Below are 25,767 nucleotides of genomic sequence, written 5' to 3' on the forward strand. Positions count from 1 at the left end.
TCACCCATAAGTTTGAATAAAATTGCCACAACCTAATATAAATTCTAGTTAGATGGCAACCCTAACTTTTTATGCAAGAACCATCTAGCTACTATTTGGGCATACTGTATGGTTTTAATATTTGATTATTAGTCAGGTTGACTCTGAAGTATGATAATAGGGAGCTTTTTGTCCTCTTTTTACTTTTTCTGGTACTGCATGGGATTGTGACGTTTTCTTGCCATAGAATTAAAGAGGACCTATCACCTCCTGTAGCACATCCAGTCTTAGAGAGGGTTCACACGATGTAACGTGCCGCGTGATGTGGCACGTCTACGCCGCGGGAGCTTTTGCAGGCCGTGATTTCAATGGGAGCGGGGATCATATGCGCCACGCTATTTTGCGGCCGTGATTTTTACACCGCGTGAACCCTCCCTTATACACCGCTAGAAAGCCGACAGTAGTCTGAATTCAGTGCACTGTTGGCTTTCTAGAGCTATATAAAACCACATGTGCCTCAGGAGGGGAAAGGTCCTCTTTAATCCTTGCACTATGACATCACATACTTATTATGCTGTACCTGCATATGACATGTTGTGTTTTGTTTTTTGTTTTTTTAATATGCTGTTAGGTTACAGTTGACTTTTTTGTGTTTTATATTCTATATCATGGATGCATTATCCATGTATTGTGACATTACTGTGCATCACCCTACTATTGTAACTTCACTGTACAGTGACATCACTTTTTCTCTTATTCATGTGTTTTAGAAAGACAAAAATGAATTTAAGCTTTCATGTTCAGAATTTTGCTATTAAAGGTGGTAAATGAAGGACTGGAGTCTCAATTAAAGTTTTTCTATGGCGCTCTGTGGTTTCTTGTTACTCTACTGGACTCAATGTTCCTCAATAGGAGAGTCATAGGATGCAGATTGCTATTGTAAATATATGATATGCATTCATATTTATGATATCTTACATTACTACATGTTGGTTCACAGCACTAATAGTCTACAAGATCTTACTGTAAATATATGTTCTCTATCACTTCTTATACAGTAGTACAGAGCTCTGCACAAGGAAGAGACTGGAGATTTAGTTCAAGTAATCTTTAAGCATAATGTGGTGCATGGCGGTGCCGAGATCTCATAGTGATGGGTTGTATATTTTGAACTTGGCTGGCAGACAGAACTGCAAGATAATATGACTGACAGGAATGGCTTATTCTGGTGTCACAATCTGAAGGAAGCAAAAATCTGGAGCCCAAATAGCTAGGCTTATAGGAAAAGTTTCACATAGACATGACACTTAAGAATATATGAACACTCTTAGGTTTTGACTCTTAAATAGTTGGAAAATGCAAAACTCTTCAACTTTTGAATATACTTTTTGATTTTCTTTGTTATAATTCCTGTAATTTTCTTGTGAATCAAGGTATCCATGTTTGCATTGACAATCAGGAGAAAGGCAGTAGGAGACCAGACCCTTCCAACAGCCATTCCCTTGTGTTTGTATGGTGATAAAAATTGTACTGGCCTTGTCTTGCACTTGTATATAGAGTTTGTTACAGTGTATCAGTCAAGTTAGTGAGGGGTTTATAATATGAAAGATGTTGTGACTAACATACATTTCTAGGTTGAAATCCAATCCTAACCTATGCAGAAACAGGAATATTTTCCTTTACTTACAGCAAGCTTAGACTTTCGGAAACCTCGTTGAAATACAAAGTATGTTGCACAAGACTTCAGTTTATATTTAATAACTGTTATTTTCATAAGGCTTGACAACTCCTTTAATCTCTATACACTCATTAACAATATTAACAAACTGTAAGTACTACAAATACTTCTGGGTTAAAATTTCCTCCTAAAGAATCCTCATATTTATGTGGAAAGCAATTAAAATAACTGCATAGCATTACAGATTTACTATATAAATAGGTTCCTGTATGTTCCCATAAGGTTTTTTAACAAACAGCAATCCTCTCAACATGTTTCATTTGGTATTCGGTTTAACCCCTTAAAGACTAAGCTAATTTATTGCTTTTGCGTATCTGTTTTTTCCTCCCCACCTTCCAAGAGCCATCATTTATTTATTTTTTGGCTACATGATGGCTAATTGTTTAGGAGACAAATTGTACTTTGTACCATTCAGTATCCCGTACAATGTACTAGGAAGCTGGAAAAAAAAATTCAGAATGAGATAGAATTGGAAAAAAAACGCATTTGCGCCAACTTCATATGGGTTTCATTTTTAGGGTGTTCACTGTGTGGTAAAAATGACATGTTACCTGTATTCTGTGTGTCAGTATGAATATGTTGACACCAGAGTTATATAATATGTTTTTACACCTTTTAAAAAAAATTTTTTAAAAACTTTGTAAAATAGAAAATAAATTTGTGTCGCCAAGTTCTGACACCTGCAACTTTTTCATATTTTCCAGTATGGAGTTGATTATGACGTATTTTTTATGTGGGGCAAAATTCTGTTTTTACTAATTCCATTTGGGGAAGGATCTGATGGTTTGATCACTTTTTATTCTTTTTTTTTTTTTTTATTAGAATGCAAAGTAAAAAAAAAATATCAGTAATTAGCTATATATATATATATTTCTTTTTTCATCTGCTAAACCATTCACCCTTTGGGATCAATATCTTATTATTTTAATAGTTTTGTCATTTTTGTGTTTGTTTACTTTTGCTTTTATATATGATCTAGGGAAAGGGGGGGATTTGAACTTTTGTATTTTTGTTTTTTGTTTTGTTTTATCCTTGAACCTTAGAGGCTCTGATCACTCATACTATTCGCTGCAATACTAATGTATTTCAGTGAATAGTAAAATCCATTCACTTGCATTAAAGGGGCTCTATCACTGGGAAAAGTCATTTTTAACTAATCACATCCTTGCACAGGCTTTAGAAATGCTATTTCACACCTACCTTTAGTATGTAAATTGACTCAGTGGTTTCTGAATAAGTCCGTTTTATTAATATGCTAATGAGCTTTCAGCCAGCCGCTGGCCCTGCATGCGCGCTCATAGACCAGTCTAGCCTTCACAATGCGAATACAGACCCGACATTCGCCTCTCTCTATTACAGCGGATGCCGGGTCTGTATTCACATTGTGAAGGCTAGACTGGTCTATGAGCGTGCACGCAGGGCTAGCGGCATCTTGCTGCTTGGCTTTGCATATGTGAATACAGACCCGGCATCCGCTGTAATAGAGAGGCCGACGCCGGGGAGTGTAGACGCCGGAACAGATTCACAGACGCCGGCACAGATGCCAGCAACATCGCTATGCTTCTGCCCTGCATGAAGCCAGCAGCAGCAGGAGCGATGCTGTTATTCCGCCCCTCCGCCCAGGAGCATCGCTCCTGCTGCTGCTGGCTTCATGCAGGGCAGAAGCATAGCGATGTTGCTGGCATCTGTGCTGGCGTCTAACCCTCCCCGGCATCTGCCTCTTTATTACAGCGGATGCCGGGTCTGTATTGACGGCCCCTTCCCCCATAGGGTAAACTACCCCCCCCTCCAGGCTCGCTCCCGTGCACTTAGCCCCTCCTCCCTCCCCCCTCAGAGCAGCAGATACATCACTTGATTTATGACCAGATAAGTCAAGGGATGTGTCCCAAAAAAATTAATAAAGTGTTATAGTGGACAAACAAAGCAGTTTTGCTGAAGCAATGTATTTAGGAAAAGTCTTACATTCACATTAACAAGCAGTATAGATAGGATCCTTGTGATGGGACAACCCCTTTAAATCAGAGACATTGGTGCCCTCACATAGACTCAAAGCAAATGCAGTGTGATGGTACTTTGCATGATCTGTAACAAGGAAGAGGCATAATGGTAAATATAGGGTGCATTAAGGAATCATGTCAGATTGGAAAAAGGAGCAAAGATGATACACAACCCATAAATGAAACATCAAATAAAACAGGTATACAAAAAAGATTCTAAATTATTGTACTGTACCTATGGTGCCATATATAGGCAAAACATTCAAGGAGTGCTTCATTAATTATTTCAAAGATTTAAAAAACCCTTATGGGTTTGTTTATACTTTTATATAGAAATTTTGTGTTTTAGATGACTCTGAACAAACAGTAAGGGGTTGTACAGATAGAACACCCCTATTTTTAGTTAGGCAGGTCTAACTCTTCAAGGCCGTGCACATAGAGTAAAAACGCGCGTTTTTTGGCACATTTTTTACACGTGTAAAATATGTCATAGAACTCAATGGGAGTCTGATTTTTACACGTGTATTCTTTACATGTGTTTTGTGCAAAAATGAGCACACATTTACTCCGTGTGCACGGGCTCTTCCTGATAGATTTACCATTATCAGTATTTCCCCCATTTTTTTTCTTAGTTACATAGCTTACATCACTATTTACTAAACTTTATTGCCCATGCTATTCTAAAAATCTTGTTATAGAGGTATGATATGTAAAACTTAAAAGAGGGGTAATTGTTTCTTTGTGCCAGGCAGGCATGTTTGTGACATGAGTTGGTGTGTTAAGATCTACTGGATCTGCGGTCCCATTTCAAGATGTAAAACTGACTTCTGCAGACAGTAGTAGCTGTGGTCAAAAGTCAAAGCTTGAGGCACAGAAGCACATTTCTTCAAAACATAGCCCCCCCCCCCAAAAAAAAAAAAAACAAAAAAAAAAACTATGGCCCCTCAAATTACTGTATAAGTGGAATGCAAGTTTAAGGGCACCAATTTTGGTGAAAATCATCAGGTGTACAGGACACAAAAATGTCTATGGTGGTGCTGTTGAACACTGAATTCAAACCACAGCTGCTTATGTCTACAGATATTTTGCTGGTCTTTGTATACTGAGATCACAGGCGACACTTCCCGGGTGCACCAAACAATCAGACCGCTTTCAGGTCTGCTAAAACAAACCCAGAAAATAAAGTTTATTAACAGTGATATAAGCTATGTGACTGAGAAAAAATTGGTATTGTTGGTAATTGCAGGTGCTAGGAAGAGTTAACCTTCTCTATGTAAAATAGGGGCATTTTAGGGGCATTGTAGATCCTTAAATAGGCATGGTTGTTTACACTTTGCATTAATAAATAGCATACTTAAAAAAAAAAAATTGCATAGGCGATTTTCTGACAAAACTACCCTCTAAAGATTGCCAGTAACATAACTCAGATAACACGTGTCTATAGAAAACTATGGAGGAAGGCGGAATAAGCAGGAGAAGAAATACAACCGTAGGCTCTATTCAGATCATGTTTTAATGGATGCAAAAAAATTGATGCAAAAACAGTCACAAACAGATGGTCACCCATTTACATAGACATCGATGTTAAAAAAAAGCAAAAAAAAAAATGGATCCGTTGCTGTAGGACGGACACAAAAGTATGCTCTACTAAGTTTTTTGTTGTCTATGTAAATGGATGGCCATCTCTTAGTGTCCATTTTTTGCATTCTTTAAAGGGATGTAAAAAACGTGTCTAAATAGAGCCTTAGGCTGATGCTGGGGTTAAATATCAGCTCTATATAACAAGCAAAGTGCTTTATTCACATCAGTACAGGTCTTTTTCTCACTAGTGGTACTAGTACGGTGGATGTCGGGAAGGGGTTAAAGGAGGAATGCCCATCAAAATCACTAAGTTAACTCCCTAGTAGCCAAAGGAACAAAAGCACTGGCTGGACTGACACCCAGCAATGGATCCTCAGCTGTGCTACTACAACAGGTGCAAATGATCACAAGTGAATGCGTCTCCTGCACTGAAGCATGCAACCGGATGATGGCGGAAAGTCCTGAACAGGCAAAGATGTTACACTGTTATAAAGCTGCTTCTCCTGTAGTGAACGTGTGCAGTGTATGGCAGCTAGTTTCTACCCATCAGTATGCAGATGGAGAAACTGCTTAGAAATGTAGAATAAGATGTACTCTATTACAAACCAGAAATAGTGTTACTCCTTCTGTGCACACACATAACCGCTTATCCTGAAAAAATCAATTGGAGTGAAAGGTATGCTTTAAGCTTCCATTAGAAATCTTCTGCTTGACAAAGTGTTTAAAAATTCAAAATGTCTGAAACATTTGTAACATAATACTGCATAAAGTGTATATAAAGTGCTCTATAGCTGCAGACTATGAAAAGATATGGCCGCATGGCCTTCATATATATATAATATAATATATTGCTGCTCATTGTTTAGAGACACTATTGTAGCGGGCACAGAGAACAGCAGAGTTATTGCAGCCGAGCCATAATTCATTCTCATCTATAGACTCAAGGTTATAGAAGGGGTTACATGAGCCAGTAAAGCAGCTACTTAAGTGAAATATTTGCTGTTCACTTGGATTGCCAATTTCATGCTGTAAAACTCTGTAAGTGGCAATTTTGCTATTAACCCTCAGAAGACAATTGCTTGCTGGAGTAATTGCTTCCCTTAGTAATTATTTGTATCCCAGTCCTTTGAAAAGGGCTTTATAAATAATGCATTATTTTTAAATAAATAATATTTCTATAATGGGAAGATCCGAACGCTGCAGAATCTTTTACCTGGAGCTCCTCCACTGTTTTCACAATGGATTCTTATTGACACATAGAAGCTTAAGTTACCTATGCACTGATGGCGACAACTACTTCTTCTGGGAGTGCGGGATAAATTCAGTGTGAAGAAAGGACTAAAGTCGCTGCAAGGCAACTCTGATCATTTGTTTCTATGGGATATATGTATGTCATTGCCAGACATGTTGGAACTCCTGCATACTCAATATATCTTATTATTGCATTATGCATTAGAGCTTTGCTCATTCCTGATCAAAATGGCATGCTTGGTCAATGTATGTGGCTTTGTGACCCTGTAAATATACATTGCTAAAGCATGCTTAGGCCCAGTTCACATCTGCACTCGGGGATTCCCCGAAGTCTTTTCCTCAGTGTTTTTAGGCTTGCTACATGGCGCCTTTACCGTAATAGGTATTTTTATTGGGTGTCTTGTGTCCAACTTGGTTTAATTAATAAATGTCTCTGGAATGACTTATTTTTCTTTAGAAATACTTTATTGGTTATAAGTTTTCATCTTTTGGGTTCCTGGTGGCCTCATGGTTTTTTGGTTTTGATGTGCAATTGATTATCCTTTGTTTGGTTAATTTACTATTACAGTATATGCCTGGTTATACATTGACAATAATACGGCAGAATATCAACTGCGCAAGTACACTGCAAGCAAGAAGGTCCACTACCATCTTAAAGAGAAAATAATAGCACTTCCTACTGTGTACTTGATGGCATGTAATGGGCTGTTAATGATTGTCACAAGTAATTATTATGAGAATTATATATCATAATTATATATTATCTAATAATTATGGCATTGGAGTCTGATTGCTGGATACTTACTTGGCAGGGGAAAATTCCAGTCATTGCACTTTGGCTGGACTGACCTCTGCGATTTCCCCAAATGTAGGGAAAATTGCATAATTTAAGGCAGTGAGGGGCTGTATTTGCACTTTCCCATGAAAAAGGAAAGGTATTTGATTTCTGGAATCCTGACTGCTTAAACCCTCAGTGATCATGAGAATAGGGTGCTTGAGTCTTTAGTGTGAATGGAGTGGTAGCGCACTCATGTAATCACCGCTTTATTCACTTCTATGGGACTTCTTTGTCAATCTCGTAGAAGTGGATCAAACAAGGGGGATAAGACCCACTCCTGTGGATAAGGGATAAGTGATGCTAATGGAAAAACCCCTTTAACATTTGTAAAGGTTGGTGAATTGATCTCTCCATTTTTCCTGATTTGAATAGACCCAGAGGAGTGACCTGGGCCCCATTTAACCCAGTACAAAATTTGTAATGGGCCCTTTTTCCTACTTTGTACCTTTTTAGAATAGTGATATGTTTTATACGGCAGAGGATTACTTTGGGTACCCCAGGATTCAGGGTCAATAGTGCTTGCAGCCACTGAATCCCCTATAGCCATGCCCCTGGAAATCCGAAAAGAAATCAAAGAAGCTTAAACAACCTTAGTGTGGTAAGGGTAACCAGTGGGTCCCTTTGGCTTATGGGTCAGGTAATAGCTGTGACTACTGCAACCTCAATACTGATGCCATTACGTATGGGCCCCCAGGTCTGACTGCACTCTCTGTACCCCTGAATAGACCCTAAAGAACATGAAAGCATTCTCAGCAAAGGTCTATTCAGATCAGTACCAGTGTGCATAGAAATAAATTTCCAGCAATGGAAATGTCTGAGCCGCACCAAAGGTATAGAGGCTTTATTCTGAAATTCAGAATTGTTCCAGCGTTGCAGAATTCATCGATATAATAATTTTAAGTGTCGCTATGTTGTATGAGTAAATAATTTTTTTCTTTTTAAAGCTGTGTAAAAATGAATAACATTTACTAGTACTTTAAGAAAACCTGACCTAGGTGAAAATGAAAAATGACACCTGTACAGCTTTCTCTGTTGGACTAGTGTTCTATTTAATGTAAGGAACATGTGTTGTGGACGGCTATTCTTCCACATTTTACTAGCAAGGAGGATGATATTTTATCCTACTTTATTATATTTCCATTTTAATGGATTTTGACCTAGAGGTTGCAAAGCCCTAACACATCATACAGTTATTCAATAGTTTTAAAATTAGTGGTCGCTAGAGTTTCTTCATGAAGATTTTTTTTTTTTTTTTAAATCTCCATTCAATCTTTCAAAACTCATTCTTTATTTCTTCATTAATAATTTGGACTAGGTATATACTAACTTTTTGTAACTGCTGTGGATTATTGGTATGCTTACCTTCACTGATGCTGCCCCAGTCATATCAAGTTACATAGTAGATAAGGTTGGGTGAAGACACAGTGCCTCTAATTCAGGAAAAAACTATTGAATTCCTAAGATAGTAAATACGTAATGAGCCATCCATATAATATACTGATAGTTGTATAATATTTAAAATAATGGAGTTTGTAACTTTTTTATGACTTCCTTGCTTTCATCCTCCTCTCCTTGGTTTGGGTGGTTGGGTATGAGCATATCGTTTGGATATTGTGGAAAATGAAAATATGTGTTTTGGGGGTTGTTTGTTTTTTTTTTTTAACATATTTTCATTAATCGCTTTTCTGTATAACAAAAAACTTTCTGATGAGTTGGAATTGTACTGACAGATGTTTCATGCCTTGGGATGGATGTATAAAATAGTCACCTCTGTTTCCATTGCAGTCCCTTGTTGCTACAGGAAACTAAACTTGTGGCTTTTCTTTTGTCTGTCCTATTGCGCTCTTAAGCAGCGAGATTGGCTTCTCTAGATTGAATCTAGTTCTGTATAGACGTAGTATCTCACTATTGTGTTGACTGTGGTGTATTGTGTGTCTCTCACATGTAAGAGTCTCGCTTCTATATATAGTAAAAAGGAAGCGTTAACCAAGCCATAGGAAACTGTTGCAATCTTGACATAACATTGTAAATGTAGATGTGTAAATAGTGGTATGACCCTAAGGCTCCATTCTCACGGAGTATTTGTGCCACTCATTTAGACACGTATACACATGTCAGAGCTTGGCGCTTCAAAACAGATCCCATTGATTTCAATGGGTGCCGGCTTACGCACGTAACACATTGAAATCAATGGGAGGCTTTGTAGCCCATTGATTTCAATGTGTTACGCACGTAAGCCAGCACCCATTGAAATCAATGGGATCTGTTTTGAAGCGCCAAGCTCTGACACGTGTATACGTGTCTAAATCAGCGGCGCATTACTCCCTGAGAACGGAGCCTTAATGCTAGACACGTGATTTTTTTTTTCCAAAACATCACTATTGTTAAAAAAAATAAATAAATAAATTGGTGGTGTTGCTTGAAAACGTGTTTTTTTTTTTTTTTTTTTTTTAAATTTTGAGTCTTGAAAAAATCTTATGGATTTTGCTGATGGATTCATTACAAAACCTGCCATTTGTAAGATTACATTAATATTTTACCTCCTTCTAGTGCAATTGCTATAGGGGAAGAAAAAAAGTATTATAGCATGGTAAATGGTTTTGATGTAATAGAAATGTTTATGCTTACGACAAACTGGCATGGAAAGATGGCGGGGCTTTTGGGGTGCTCTCTTCTGTATGAGTTCTGGTTGATCTTGTCATTCTTTTACTTGGACACTGCAGTGAAAGCATACGACTGGCAGTAGCATCACCAATTGATGACCGCTGCCCAACTACCTTTCAAGAAGATGGCCGAGATCAAACCAATGGAGGAATTTCCTAATTGAAAATTGCATCACAGTTTTTATTGGTGTCATTTTTTTTCTAACACGTCTAATGAAGGGGAGTTGTAGCTTAGTGGCAAGGGGGCCTGGCTTTCTAATAGCAGCTTGTCTAGAGATGTGCTTCTGCCACAGATACGCTGAGTTCACACCAGCATTCAGGTCTCCGTTATCAGGTTTCCGTCTTCTGCATGCACTGAAACCTGTCATGCCGGGTACGGCAGTGAGTGCCAGTGAGCATTTTATGCTCTCTGCGGCGAAACCGGTTTTTTTAAAAAACCGGACACAGAGTACTGCATGTCCGACTCTGTGTCCGGTTAAAAAAAACGGTTTAGCCGCAGTGAGCATAAAACGCTCACCGGCGCTCACGGCTGGACACTTTTTAAACCCATTCAAATGAATGGGTTTGAAAGATGCTGGCAGGTTTCCGTCTCCTGCCCTATTTTTTGCAGGAAATGGAAACCTGCATAACGGAGTCCCGGGCGCAGATGTGAACGAGCCCTAAGTGGTATAAACTTGGATCCAGCATTAGCCACTGTGATAAATCTGCCACTTCTTTAGACAGTCTGAACTAAATCTGTAAACTAGTAAATCTGCCCGTATACTTGTAGGCACTGGCCCAGTCTCTATGGGAGTCCTGATTAAGTAATGTAGGTGTAGTTATAACAAGTCTTGGCCTGTTTTGGTTCTACATTCACTACTCAGATGACACTTGTCTTTGCTACTATTTGCTGTGTAGTCAAGTGTATTGTACTGCTTCCTGTAAGTAGCTAGTTTATGCTTGGAAGGGCTTAGCATAATTTACATTATAGAGGTTTTCTGGTTTTATCTTAATAACACTTAATCACTGTGTGAATCAGAGTTTCAGAATTTAAGGGATTGAAATAAAATATATTCTCATTTTCAAGATATATAATACCGTAGCTGTAAGCGAACATATGTGGTTACATTCATAGGCAGCAAACCAATATATATACAGTATATTTAGTCCTGCTCAATAGAGTACATACATGTGTAGCTTATTGTCACGGAGCAAAGGTATACGTCTTCCTCCGGATGGTCTTTTGAATCAACACGGACGCAAGAGGTCGGGAGACAACAGCAATTTATTGTAATCCACAAAGTTAGTAGCCGGCGGCGGTCACATCAACCGTAAAAACAATAAGTCCACAGAAGTCACAATCCAATGATAACTTTGGTTCCTTGGTCCTGTAACTATATCCTGGCTCTCTGCAGAGCTGTGCACAGGCCGGCTAACCCATACTAACTCCTAGCTACATCTATATACTAAACTGTTACTTCCTATACCTGGGGGTGGGAAGGGCTGAGTCACAGATCCTTCCCCCCTCACCTATGCCAAGGAGAGCAGACTCCCTGTCTCTTTTGAACAATGCACAGTCCAACATCTTCTTGGAGACCAGATTATCTCCACCCATTGTCCTCACTGATCCTCACTAGTTAGAGGGATTTGCATACAATGTGCTAACACACTAGACCCGAATCAGCCAACTACACACTGATGTTTACAACAGGTTAGAGAATACATTCCACATGAAATATATATTACACATTGCCTATAGTATAGACTCTAACCATCCCGTGACAACCCCTCCCCCTCTCAAAACATGTGCATGACACAATTGGCCTACACAGGTAAATTGGGGAATGCACATCAGTCTCTATAGCTCATATTTCCTCCTGCCGGGATAACCCATCTGTGTTCTGGTGTTGGTTCCCTCGGCGGTACTGAATGGTAAAGTTGTAGGTTTGAAGGGCTGGCATCTGGCAGAAAATCCGGTGGATCCATGTTGGCTTCTCCCTGAGCTTGGCTTCGGGTCACTGCTCCCACAAAGTGGCACTGTAGATTTCCAACATCGTTGCCTAACAGAACATCGGCCGGCAGCCCGCTCATCACACCAATTGTGCATCGTTTTGGTCCATAACCATAGTCGAGTTCCACGGTAGCTTTAGGAATACGTCTTTGAGTACCCCCTGCCAACTTGATAGAAATGCCAGGGCCCTCCTCTAGGGCCTCGGGTCGCACAACTCGGGGGTCCGCTACCGTTAGGAAAGCTCCCGAGTCCCGGAATCCAACAACTGTTCGGCCATCCAGTAGGACCTCCTGCAAGTGCTTCCTCTGAAGGTTTGCGGGATGTGTGGCGGAAGGCTGAATCCCATAGACCCCTGGAGGTGGAACAGATGTGTCATTCATGGAGTCATCTGGAAATGGGGCCAAACTTTCTGTCCTAGGAGTGGTTCCCAGGTAGTGAATAGGCCGGGATTCCACGGTGGCCCGTGCCCCCATGTTAGCAGGGCAACTAGCTTGCAAATGTCCAGGCCGCCCGCACCCAAAACATCTGCGCTCTAGCATTCTTCCAGTAGGTCGTTGTCTAGGGACAGGGTTGTTCATAGCTGGAGGCCGATGGGCTGGGGCAGGGGTAGAGGGGGAATTGTAATCCTGAGGCCGGACACGAAAGGTGGGTGGCTGGCTGAAGGGTGTCTGGCGGACTGTGGTAGTTTTCCGCTCCTCTGCAAACAACCTCTTCCACTGCGGCTTGATGGTCAGGCCCTCATCTGCAAGAGAAGCAGCTTGCTCAACTGTGGCTGGGTTCCTTTCCAGCACCCACTCACGGATCTCAGCGGGGCACTGGGAAAAGAACTGTTCCTTAAGTATGACTTGGAGGATCTTATCGACTGTGACAGCCTCCTCTCCTTCTAGCCAGCGCTTGCATGCTTGCTTCAACTTGTGGGCGAACATGTGGAAGGAGCTTCCCCCATTGTAAGACAAAGAGCGGAACTGAACTCGGTAGGTCTCTGGAGTGACTGCATAATACTTCTGCACCGCTCTTTTAATGGCCTCATAGTCCCGCTGATCACTAGGGTCCATGGCTCTGAGAGCTTCCGCAGCCCCATCTCGTAGGTGTCCCACCAGATACCGGACCCAATCCTTCTCTGGGACTTCCATCAGGCGGCACTGGTGTTCGAAGTCCTGAAAATATCCATCAACATCCCCAGCCGCTTCCTCAAAGGTCTTGAAGTGTTTATGGGAGACATATGGTGGTTCTCTCACTGTTGGGCTGGGGGTCGGCGTTTGATTATAATTCCGCGTAGTTATCTCAGCCATTCGCATTTCATGCGCCATTCTTTCCTTTTCATGCGCCATTCTCTGTTCCTCCTTCTCCGTTTCCTGAGCCCTCTGTAATGCTCTACTCCTTTGCTCTGCAGTTGCTTCTAGCCCCAGCACTGCCAATTCCTCCTCATACAAAACAACCCATCTGCTCTTTTGGGTCTGTACCTGCCACTCCTGTATCTCTCCAGTCTCCTGGGGGCAGCCCTCCTCATGGTCGCTTTGCAGGGTCATCTCCTCCAGTGCCTCGATCAGTTGCTCTTTCGTTCTTCCCTGGTAACTCAGGTTTAGTTCCCGGGCCCTTAATTTTAGACTTGCCATAGTCCAGTTCCTGTATTCTGAGGTTGTGGCTCCATTAATCGCTGGGCTGCTGTAGTCCATCTCGCTGTCCGCTGTTGATCCCACCGCTGCCAACCAGTTGTCACGGAGCAAAGGTATACGTCTTCCTCCGGATGGTCTTTTGAATCAACACGGACGCAAGAGGTCGGGAGACAACAGCAATTTATTGTAATCCACAAAGTTAGTAGCCGGCGGCGGTCACATCAACCGTAAAAACAATAAGTCCACAGAAGTCACAATCCAATGATAACTTTGGTTCCTTGGTCCTGTAACTATATCCTGGCTCTCTGCAGAGCTGTGCACAGGCCGGCTAACCCATACTAACTCCTAGCTACATCTATATACTAAACTGTTACTTCCTATACCTGGGGGTGGGAAGGGCTGAGTCACAGATCCTTCCCCCCTCACCTATGCCAAGGAGAGCAGACTCCCTGTCTCTTTTGAACAATGCACAGTCCAACATCTTCTTGGAGACACGGATCAGATTATCTCCACCCATTGTCCTCACTGATCCTCACTAGTTAGAGGGATTTGCATACAATGTGCTAACACACTAGACCCGAATCAGCCAACTACACACTGATGTTTACAACAGGTTAGAGAATACATTCCACATGAAATATATATTACACATTGCCTATAGTATAGACTCTAACCATCCCGTGACACTTATATTACAACCTGATACATTGTTGCAAAGTACCAGAGAGATCTGCTCATCTACCGATCTATATAAATAACAGGACGATGCCCAGACTAGACTTCGGTATATGCTCTTAGCTAAAAACATGACTTGCTATGTACAGGGTTTGCTGCCTCAAACTAGTATGGCTAAGAAGTAATTCCTTTAAAATAGTGAGCAACTGAAGAATTGAAACACAACGTATATTAGAAGGTTGGATTTTATTTCATTGACTAAGAATGTACTTGTATAAGATTGGATAACTTTATTTAAATAAGATTGGAAGACCAGAGAAATACCACCTTCCCATATTCTATACAGTATCATTCCCATCCAGAAGTGTAACTTTAACCTCCTGACCCTCACTGCAAAATCTCTATTGGGACTCTTACCTACATAGTTACATAGTAGATGAGGTTGGATAAAGACATTAGTCCATCAAGTCCTACCTAGCTTGTGCCATTTAGTATAGTTGTATATTTTAAGCATCAGGGACATCTCGGGCCTCTTCAGGTTCAAGGACCCGCAACTACTGCATCCCCTATAGCTACATCCATGTGCCCATCTTCACTTCTTGGTACCTGGATCTTCATTTTGGCTTATATTTATAACTTTCAAATTATGTGTTCCTTTAAGCTTGGTATTTTTTTACCTTGACCTTTGCTATGTACCTGACTTTTCACATATTTACATTCTGAACTCACTGCTTTCACTAAATTGCAGTTCATGGTTTTGACTGCATTTTAGTCCTGGTGGATTCATAAATACACTGTGTGCTTGAGAGCCATAGGGTATAATTGGATGTCTTTGTTTATGGCGGTGTTTGTCTAGTGCAGGGGTAGGGAACGTACGGCTCTCCAGCTGTTGCAAAACTACAACTCCCAGCATGCATACTGGCTCTGCTGTTCTAGGAACTCCCATGGAAGTGAATGGAGCATGATGGGAGTTGTAGTTTCACAGCAGCTGGAGAGCCAAAGGTTCCCTACCCCTGGTCTAGTGCATGTTTTTCATCATCATTGTGTTCAATCACTAGTTTGTGCAGTTTTATCTACCGCCTTAAATAGGGAAAATGCAAATATATACCCAATTATGTGTGGATTATTTCTTTCAGTATTTATTTTTGTGGTTCCATTTATTGTTCCACAGGAAAGTATGCCAGATTGGAGTTGGGAAGGATTTTTTTCCCCCTGAAATGGAGCAATTGGCATGAGCCTCATGGGGGGGGGGGGGGGGGGTTGCCTTCCCCTGGATCAACACTGTAGGGGATTGTAGGGTTATAGGTTGGACTTGATGGACTAGTGTGTTTGTCCAACCTTATCTACTATGTAACTATATATATCAGTGGAAGGGCACAATATCGTAAGGTCAGATGTTCCAGAAATGTCAGGTAAAGGAAAATAATTGTATTTACTAAAATAAGTATCTTAATAGAGATGACAGATCATAGAGGAAGGAAAAAACAATGGTGGTTTGAGCACTTGTACATGTACGCTGAAGTAGAAGTGGAAATGTTTATTATAGCAATATTATGCACTAGTTGAGAAGTATCTAGCTACAAACACTATGGTTAACTGTGTCAGTGAGTAATGATGACATTCTTATCATAGAGATTAATGAAATGGAAATAGGACAGCTGGAAAAGGTGATGCACATGGCTAAATGCCAGTAACTTTCTGACTCTTCTCTCTTCTCACAACTGGACTTTCTGCTCTTACCCGTCTTTGCTGAATTTTAGATGTTGATTAAAGTCTGGAAATATTTTCTGACGTTATAAAATATGACAGCCGTTGAGTTTTGACAGCAGCTCTTTCTATAGGCTTTGAGTCCAGAAGTGAGACAACCTGGGGCTTGCAAACAGCGACTTCAAAAGCAGTTCTCGGTGGCTGGAGGCGCACTTGATGTGTGTGCGATGAGCTACCAACAGCTGGGACAATGTTAATTTTCTAAAGAACTGGCTCATGTGCGGCTAAGCATGACCTGATTGTATCATGATCGCTTTGACACTGCAAGTTTTTTTTTCTTACATCTGTCAATAAGGTTATTTGCCTCCAAACATAACAGTAGATTATCAGGTTCTGGTCCGACATAAGATCTAGCATTTTGCACTCAGTGGTTTTATAGATTTTAAATTTTTTTGCCTATATACTGTGGAATCTAGTTTCCAGTCGGTGGTATATGTATGCCTGGAGTAACACAGCATGTCTCTAGGTCTAGGGGGTACTAGCACTGTCCTCCTCTTATGCAGCGCAGAATATCATTATATCCTTGGGGGTACTTTTATCTGAGTACGGAGAACTTGGGCGGGAAATATTGAGAAACCCTGCTAACAAAAAAAAAATATTTTAAATGAATACATTGGTGGTACGTAATTGGCTGAAACCAATAAAAATTATTACTAAAATAAAATACTAGAAACTAATGGTACTAGGGGATATTGCAGTCACACATACTCTCACAGAAACCTTTGTAAGCCTGGAGCTTGTCTTTGTTCCTCAATTCTATTGTCCTTGTCAACATGAAGCCATGCTGTTTCTGCTCAATACAGACCTGAATGTATACATTTGATCTATGACTACCTTAGAAGTAAACAGCTATATATCTGTAATTCCCTAATATATTTTCAATAACAGCTGTACCCCTGCTGTAGGGAGTAGTGGTTCAAAGCTGTAGAATGGAGCAATGTTAAAATCCAGTACTATGTTTCTCCATCTATCTTACATAAAGGCTCTGTGTTCATCTACATTATGGTTTCCATTATATATAACAGAAACCATAGTGCAGAGCAGGATACGTTGGATTTGAGACCCCATTTACTAGTACTAATAATAATAATAGTGTCTGTTTGTTTTATAGAACTAATAGTGCAGTATACAAAGGGCAATATAAAGATGGCCTTACAAGTAGAAGTTTTGATGTTTTATGAGTTTTGTGATACGGACCACAGACAGTAGCCTCTTAAAGGGGTTTTCTAGCTCACCCATGCATCTTTTTTTATAATTATCTATGCGATGTATGGGTCAGAAGAAGTTTATCCTATTTCCACTGTATGGTGGTGGTGCCATGGTACTGCAGCTTTGCTCCTATTGCCTGAATAGGAGCAGAGCTGCTTTGACTCTGTCCATTAGTATAGTTTCTAGTGCCTGGTAGCAGTATGATAAGCTGATCAATATGGGGTTCAGGTGTTGAACTTCCCACTGATCAAGTCCTAATGACCTATCCTGTGGATAGGTTATCAGCCTGCAAAACACCTGAAACCTAGCGTCCCTGGGTACAAAACCAATCACTGTGCCACAGTGGGATTGTTAATGATCGGTGCTGGAGAAAGCTGTATTTAGGGAGCGGTGGTGGCTGTACCACCTCTTCAATTGTCTTGATTGGTTGGTGGGTACAGACCGCCCAATTATAACTGAAGTGGCTAATTCGAAATATCAATCACTGCCCTGTTAGCTACGGGGAGGGGGAGGGGGTTCTTTAGGGAGTGCAGGCCCTGAAACCTGAGAGGGACCCAAAGGTCCCTCTGCCACATACCACTATTCTAAATGCCATAATGTAGGTAGAGGCCCCCCTACAGATTTTACATTGTTTTCTGAATGGCTTTTTGGCTGTGACTCACTATGTAAGGTCTTAGCCTTTAAGGAGGTATTAAACTTATCAAGCTTGCCAGAAACTTCTGCAACGTATGATCAGTTTCATTTATCTGTATAGGGTTGCTTTGGTGGCACAAACATGGATTTCTTCAAGCCCCATTTACATGGGTGAATATAATTATAGAATATGAAATGTTTTCTTGAAGATACAAAGGCAGACTTGGTTAGAGTTAGTCATACATGCATGCTTTTCATATTATAGACAAACAGCATGCCAGTTCACTCCATTAAAGGCCAGGCTAAACATTTACCCTTTACCATTGATGGAAATTATGATGAGTCACTAAGAAAGTACATTGCACCTTTTGTATTATGAATTTTCAGTGAATGTATTTTTGTGGTTTCTACAAGAAAAGTTCCTGCAGTGTCTCTGTGGTCTCGGAGCTGATACTCTCACTTGATTTTCATGTAATGACTACACAAGTATATTCAACTGCCCCTACCATATTACCGAGCGTATTACAGTGATAAACAATATACCTCTGTTATGTATGCCACTTTTGTAGAACTGGAGATAAAACTTTGACGTGTTATGCAAATGAGGCAGGTGGTGCACCCAGGGGTGTTCCTATAGCTTTTGATGCTCAGGTACCTACAATTTCCCGTCTGTTACACCCTGTGCTGTAAGAGTTGACCTTCCTGCTGCTATGACATCACCCATCCTACATAAGTAGTAAGAGCAGTGTCTCCAAAGCAGAAGCCCCGCCTCCAGTGCACCAACTGCCTCATAGGCATAAGACTTCAAAGTTATTTTTCTCCAAACCTACAAAAGGAATGCACACAACAAAGGTATGTTTATCACTGTCATGTACTCTGTAACATGGTGGTGACTTTTTAGGAGGTGGTAGACTCCATGACGATGCCTTTGAGATCACACCATTAAAACTAGGTTGTGTTTTCCCCCAGCAGAAAATCAAAGAAGTTCACATCTAAAATGACAACGAAACTACTATTATTGTTTGTTTTACTTAGGGCTAGTTCACACGTGGGCAAAGGGGAGGTTTTTGACAGCGGAATTCGCTTCAAAAACCTCTCCTTTAACATGGTGGTCTATGTAGACCACTAGCTTTTTTTTTTCCTCCTAGCGTTTTCCGCCTGAAGAAGCGACATGACCTTTCTTCAGGCGGAAAACGCCTGAAGAATTGTATAGAAGTGAATGGGAGGCGAAAACCGCGCGGTAAAAAACCGCGCGTTTTTTTGCACACAAAAAAAAACCCTAGCGAAAACCGCGTCAAAAACCTCGTCAAAAACCGCGTGGAATGCAAAAAACAGCGTCAAAAAAACTCCTCGAGGTTTTTTACCTCGCACAAATAAGCTAGGCGGTTTTCACGTGTGAACTGACCCTTAGTTTCAAAGGCATTTATTGAATTTATAGCAAAAATACTACAGAAAGTCAAATAAAAGGACAGCAAGGAATACATTCCTGAGAGTAAAATATACTTAATATAATACAAAACTATAAGTACTAATCCAAAATAATGTGCTATAACATAATGGGGATAACACGATAAATAAATGGTAACAAACACAGTGGGAATGGAAAAGGGATGAGCAGCGCTATAGTACATGGGTGAGGGAGGAAAGAGAGACCCTGCCTAAGGGAAAAAATAACACTCAATCCCAATGATACTTAAAGCAAAGTTAGAGCATGGAGACAGACAATATGACAGGCTTGGGATATTGGACCTATCCATCCTGAGAGACCATTCCCTGTCAAAATGTGCCCTGGTATCTGAAATGGTAACATATATATATATATATATATATATATATATATATCATGATTGTGTCAACATGTCCAGTGACTTCTACCAACGAAACACTTGGTTTCTTCCAATTGGAAGCAATATGGATTCCTGCTTTCATTAGTGTATACTAGAGAAATTTGTGTTGTGTCTGAGGGTTGCCGGCTTGAGAGAGAGTAAGAAAACAAAAGCAGTTAATGAGATTGATTGTCCTAAGAGTCATTGCACCATCCTATGGATGGATATCCAGAAGCAACGGGCCAGAGTGCAAGTCCACTAAATATGGAGGGTGTCGCCCAAAGTGTTACAGCCCTGAAACAAAGGGGTGAGACCGTAGGGTGAAAGCCATGTAGTCTGGAGGGAAGCAAATAGTTTTTAAGGAGGGCTCCATAAGGGTGCCTTGCTAATTGCCCTTACTAATGATTCTGCAACAATTGGTCCAATGAGCTGGTGTCAGGGTGGTCCTTTTCCAAGCTGTCATATAGTCTTCTTTGATCTCAGAGGGCAGAGAGTTCATCACACTGTATATAAAGGAAAGGGGACCTGTTAGCTGCCCAATAGAGGCACAGTCTTTCACAGCTAGTGGGCGTGATCTCAGGGTTAAGTGGGGCGAGTGAATATATGAAGTGGAGTAGTCCTGAAAGCCTCTGAAGAGGACTGGAAAGTGTGTGTGAATGAACTAGTCCTTGGTGGAGACCCACTGGCCACAGAGGAAGTTATTGAGATTCCCGAACCTTGCGCGTCTTCCCCAAGTAAAATCTTTGGGAGATAGGCAGAAGGGAAGCGAGGATTATGAAATAGAGAACAGTGGAGAGGTTGGGCTTTATAACCTAAAACTAAAATGGATAGTTGCAGTTGGTTACTTTAGTGATTATTGGGATTGGGTGAGAGGTTGATTGTGGGGTCCACAGAAGAGCCTGTAATGAGGCTGAGGTAACCAGGGTCAAAGGCTACCCACTGTGGGCAGTTTGTCTCATTATAGATGGCACAGAGTTGTGAAAGCCTGACACCAACATAATATTCATAAAGGTTAAGCAGTTTCGAACAGTACTCGCTCATCTCTATTAAGCACCGATAGGCCACCAAGTCTCTTATAATGTATAGTCTGTCTCTGGATTCGTAGTTGTTTATATGCCCATATAAAATTGAAGATTTTCCTCTGTAGGCTGGCTAAGGAGGAAAAGGTCACTGGAGTCAGAAGGGTATGGAAGTAGTAGTGAATTAGAGGTAAAGAAACTGTTTTAACTAAGTGGATTCTACCAACCCAGGAGAGGGTGGGGGCAATGCCAGGTAACAAGATCCTTGAGCAGCCTCGGGGTCAACATGACATAGTTCCATTTCAAATGGGTACTTGGGGGACTTCAGGGATTTATTCGGAGGTAGGGCAGATATTTATCTTGTCTGAAAACCAAAATTTAGGCCTGTGATTTATTTCTTTTTTAGTAGCTGAGGGGACATTACATTCTAATATTTCTGATTTGGAAGTGTTAAGTTTAAGGCCTAATAGTTGTGCAAACCGCGAAAGGGTATTGATCCGGTTTGGGAGCGTGATCTGGGGTTTTGTGATGATGAGGAAAATGTCATCTACAAATAGGTTTGTTTTAAATTCATGGGAGGAGTGGTCTAGGTTTGCATTAACAGTGAAATTAAAATCTCTGCACCAGACCATTTTAGAAAAATCTAACTGTTCGAACCGTTGGCACAATGCTTGTGAAAAAAGCTACTGGGGGTATTGAAGTGGATGAGGCTTAGTTGTTGTCCATAAAGGTAACATTGAAAAATAATATACTTCCCTTGGGGGTCTAATGTCATAGTACTAACCTGCAGGGGAACACAATTCCAAGACCACCACTCTCTTGCTCTAAGATTGATTGGGTGTATGGCCTATAAAAGTATAGAGAAAAATGTAGGTGGCGAGGTGGGGGTAAAATGGGATTCCTGAATGCAGAGGCTATCAACTTGCAGTATCTCATATTGGAGAAAGACCTTACGAAGCTTCTGAAGGGAATGAAATCGCCTTGCGTTACATAATCTTACACATGGGGAAAACACAAAGTGGGGTGCTTAACATCTGGCATCTGAAAAGGAAAATGCACTCTTAGGTTGGTCATGGGAATAAAGCATATGGGGGGGGGGGGGATAGTCATCCCACGAATGATATACAAGAATGCTTCCTAAAGAACTCATTCTTTTGCTGAAGGGACTGAGCATATGTACAACTTTCAGTTTTTAATGTCACTAGAAAAATCAAATATGACACTCATGCCAAAAAAAGCAAGCATGACAGGTTAATGTATCGGGCTGCTGGTAGGCCATTAGTAACCCGCAAACAAATAGTAAAATTCCAATACACACTTTAAACACAACTATGCTAGAAGACACTTGTTGCATAAAAGTTAATAAATCTTGATACCGTAATGCACCTTAAAGTGGTTGTCCCATCACAAGGATCCTATCTATACTGCTTGTTAATGTGAATGTAAGACTTTTCCTAAATACATTGCTTCAGCAAAGCTGCTTTGTTTGTCCACTATCTTACTTTATTCAATTCTTTGTGGCCACAGCCCTGACTTAGCTGCTCATGAGTCAAGTGATGTATCTGCTGCTCTCAGGGGGGAGGGAGGAGGGGCTAAGTGCAGGGAGCGAGCCTGTGTATCTAGCTATTCCTGTGTCTACACCATGTGACCTAGCTTCCTGCTCTCAGATAGGGGAGAGGAGCTGCTTTCATTTCTTCTGTTCTCCCAGTTATCAGGCTAGCTAATTCAATTGTAAATCAATGATAGAAAAATTGATTGCTTCTTACCACTAAGTTGTAGTGTTGCGGGGTGCTAGACCAGCCTCTGGACCAACGAGGACGTCCACAATGGAGAAAATGTAAGAATTTTTACAGCACCATGTGTATCTTTTCTATCTTTTTCTGATGTCTTCTATGTGGATCTGTTTTTAATGGACTAAATAAAGAAGTAATTTTGTAGTACCGGAGCGTGGCAGGCCATTTCTTCTTACATTTTCTAATTCAATTGTGTTTATTATGGTAGAGACAGGCAGTCTCTGTATGTAACACAGAATGGAGTTGCTGCTGCCTGTACTTCATAGTCCAATATGGGTGGGCGGAGCTACACTCGAATTTGGGGGCGGAGCTAAACGGCAGGTTGCATGTGAAACCCTGCCCACCAAATGATGCAGGAAATCGGGAAGAAAGAAGATTTTACAGCAGTAAAGACTGATGAGTATGTGAGGTGGGAATACCCCTTTAAGGCTGTAGCCCCACATTGTGAATACGCAGTGTTTTGGCTGATGGGTGTTACAGTACCTGCAAAATGGATGGGATTTTGGCATCTAGACAGTGCAGTAAAAAACTGCAGTGAAAATTCTGTGATTTCAAAAACCACCGCGTTTTTGTAAATTACAGCATGTTAGTTGTTTTCCATATTGGTATAATAGAAGCAGAAAATCCGCAGAGAAAAACTGTGCAGACTTTGTTACAAACACTGTGGAAAAATGTGATGCGTTTCTGCTGCAGTCTTTTGTGCCTTGTGTTTTTTTTGTTTTTTTTTTGTAGCGATTCACTTAGCCTTAGGGTGCATGCACACGATGTAACGCGGCACTGATTCTTGCATGATAACTCGTGTAAGATTCAGCGCTGCAAAACAGAATCCCATTGACTTCAGTGGGTTCCATTTAGCGCACATAACACATTGAAATCAATGGGAGGCTTTTTAACCCATTGATTTAATGTGTTATGCGTGCTAAACGGAACCCATTGAAGTCATTGGGATTCTGTTTGGCAGTGCTGTTCCTTACACGAGTTATGGAAGAATCAGTGCTACGTTACATTGTGTGCATGCACCCTTACAGAGATTTTGAAACACAAAGAATCACCTGCTACACACAGCACTATATGCTGGATACACGCCACCCATAGGAAAAAGACTTAAGGCTACATTCACAAGACAGTGATTATTGGTCATGTGATGTCCGTTTATATATATACTGTATATCTCTATCATACGTCACACGGCAGCAATAAATCAATGTCAGAGAATGGGGACTATTCAAATGTTCGTAATTTTGATGGTCCATTGCAACGGGCTGTCAAAATTTAGGTTATCCATTGTAGGTCATGTCCACTGTCCAGGGACAACAGATCGTTGAAGAGACAATGCAGAATACATGTTAAGTGCTGTCTACATATAGTAATAATCCTCATGTATACCTACTGTATACAGCACCTAGAAGGTGATCTGAACTGTTAGATGTATTGTAAAGAGTAGATGTTTTCCCTTTCAGCTAATTAGACTTTTGTCTGTGTTTTCTAGTATCAGATACAAAATGGAAATCATTATTTGATGGGTTATTATGGGCTAGTTCTCTGCTTTATTTCTGGGCTAGAACAGTTTCCTTTCTAAAACCACAGGAGTCGCAAAATCAATTGTATTTAGCTTTGGTATTTGCCTTGTGCAGTAGGGATAACACACTCTCTATTATCACTCCATATGAATGTGCTGCATATGGCTGCAGACTACAACCCCTAGCCTGCTTGTCAGTGATTCCCTATATAGTGATTTATACTAGGTTTAAGTGTCGTCACCTCAAGGATTATTTGCAGAAGTAGATGGTTGTTACCTAGCAGTATGGAGCAGACGGCTGGATAATTGTCCTTTTTTTATTAGATCTGTATTCTAAAGCTGTACAGTAGAACAGCTGGCAGAGTTTAGGAACCTTCTGTGTTAGCACTTATTCATGTCTGGTAGGCAGCGAAACATATTTTCCCAGTGTGGTGTATAGAATGCCCTTTGGGTAGTCATTGGCTTATAGCTTGAAATAAAGCTACACAACCAATGCTGAGACTTTTTTGACCATGCCAGTTGAACGTTTCAGAAAATACTGCGGCATTTTAAGTAGTCCTTGTAACATGTCTCATACGAAACTGACTGAGGACTAAAGGAAGTCATATAATTTTGCCCTAGAAAATGTCTTCCAGCATTTCGTAGGGCACTTATACACATGCCCACACGTACCTTTATTTTCTTTGGCGGCATCCTGTTTTCAGTTGAAAGGGAACTTAAAGGGGATAGGTCACCAGGAACTTTGATATGAAACCAATAACAGACTTTATGCTGTGTATCATTGCATCTATAGACAGTCCATAGACAACATAACGTTATTTCTTAATTTGCTTTATAGGGTTGACCACTTTAAAGCCAATCTTAAAGCCGTTTTCTGGCAATATTATATTAAAGGCCAATCCTTACATCAGATTTCTGGGTGGACTGATACCTGGCACACATGGCGATCAGTTGTTTGAAGAAAACTGTGCTTGTTTATTGGTCACAGACTTATTGCAGCTCAGTCCTGTTCAAATGAATGGAATTAACTGCAGTACCATGCAGTACCAATCTTAGCCACTATATAAAGTATAGCACTGTGCTTAATATGTGGTGAATAGACTGCAGTGCTCACATGAATGTTGTGGCTGATGCAAACACCTGAAATGTGGACCCTCACCAACCTGATATCGATGACTGATGCTTCCCTTGCTTAGACAGCCTTTTATCCCACCAGAATGGCACTACTGTCTGTAAAATGGCTGCATATGGAGAAACTTGCACAGACACATCAATGTACATTTTTCATATCAACACGGAGCACAGGGAGCTAGGACCGACACAGTGAAGGAGATGTGATGTGGATAGATTTATTCATAGGATTAATGTGTTTTTAACTGGCTCTTGCTCAGGACAGGAGCTATGCCTGCTACAGTGTTGTTGGGTTCCACCTGTATTATACAGCTAGCAATCTGGTTCTCACTTCGGAGTCAGAGATAACTTTAGTTTTGGCTGATTGACCTTCTTAGATGCCATAATCAGACTAATCACTGCTTTTAAGTAGTAAAAGAGGGGGGAGCCCTTATCTCACCCCACCTCCCCTAAACAAAATTGTAGGATTTCAAATTGTAACTATGGCAGTCAGGAGGCCTAACAATGTTCTCCAGGCCATCATCTATACAAAAGTACGGAAC

The 25,767-nt window shown here is 40.8% G+C and overlaps 1 protein-coding gene and 1 pseudogene across 2 annotated transcripts in view; both read left to right on the forward strand.

The window, feature by feature from the left end:
- OTUD7A (OTU deubiquitinase 7A) overlaps nt 1-25,767 on the forward strand; it is a 187,757-nt gene that overhangs the window by 15,359 nt on the left and 146,631 nt on the right. The window lies entirely within an intron of this gene.
- On the forward strand, nt 7,344-7,470 carry LOC142205588 (U1 spliceosomal RNA; annotated as a pseudogene).

The sequence above is a fragment of the Leptodactylus fuscus genome, chromosome 5 (genome assembly GCF_031893055.1).
Source record: "Leptodactylus fuscus isolate aLepFus1 chromosome 5, aLepFus1.hap2, whole genome shotgun sequence".
Lineage (NCBI taxonomy): Eukaryota > Metazoa > Chordata > Amphibia > Anura > Leptodactylidae > Leptodactylus > Leptodactylus fuscus.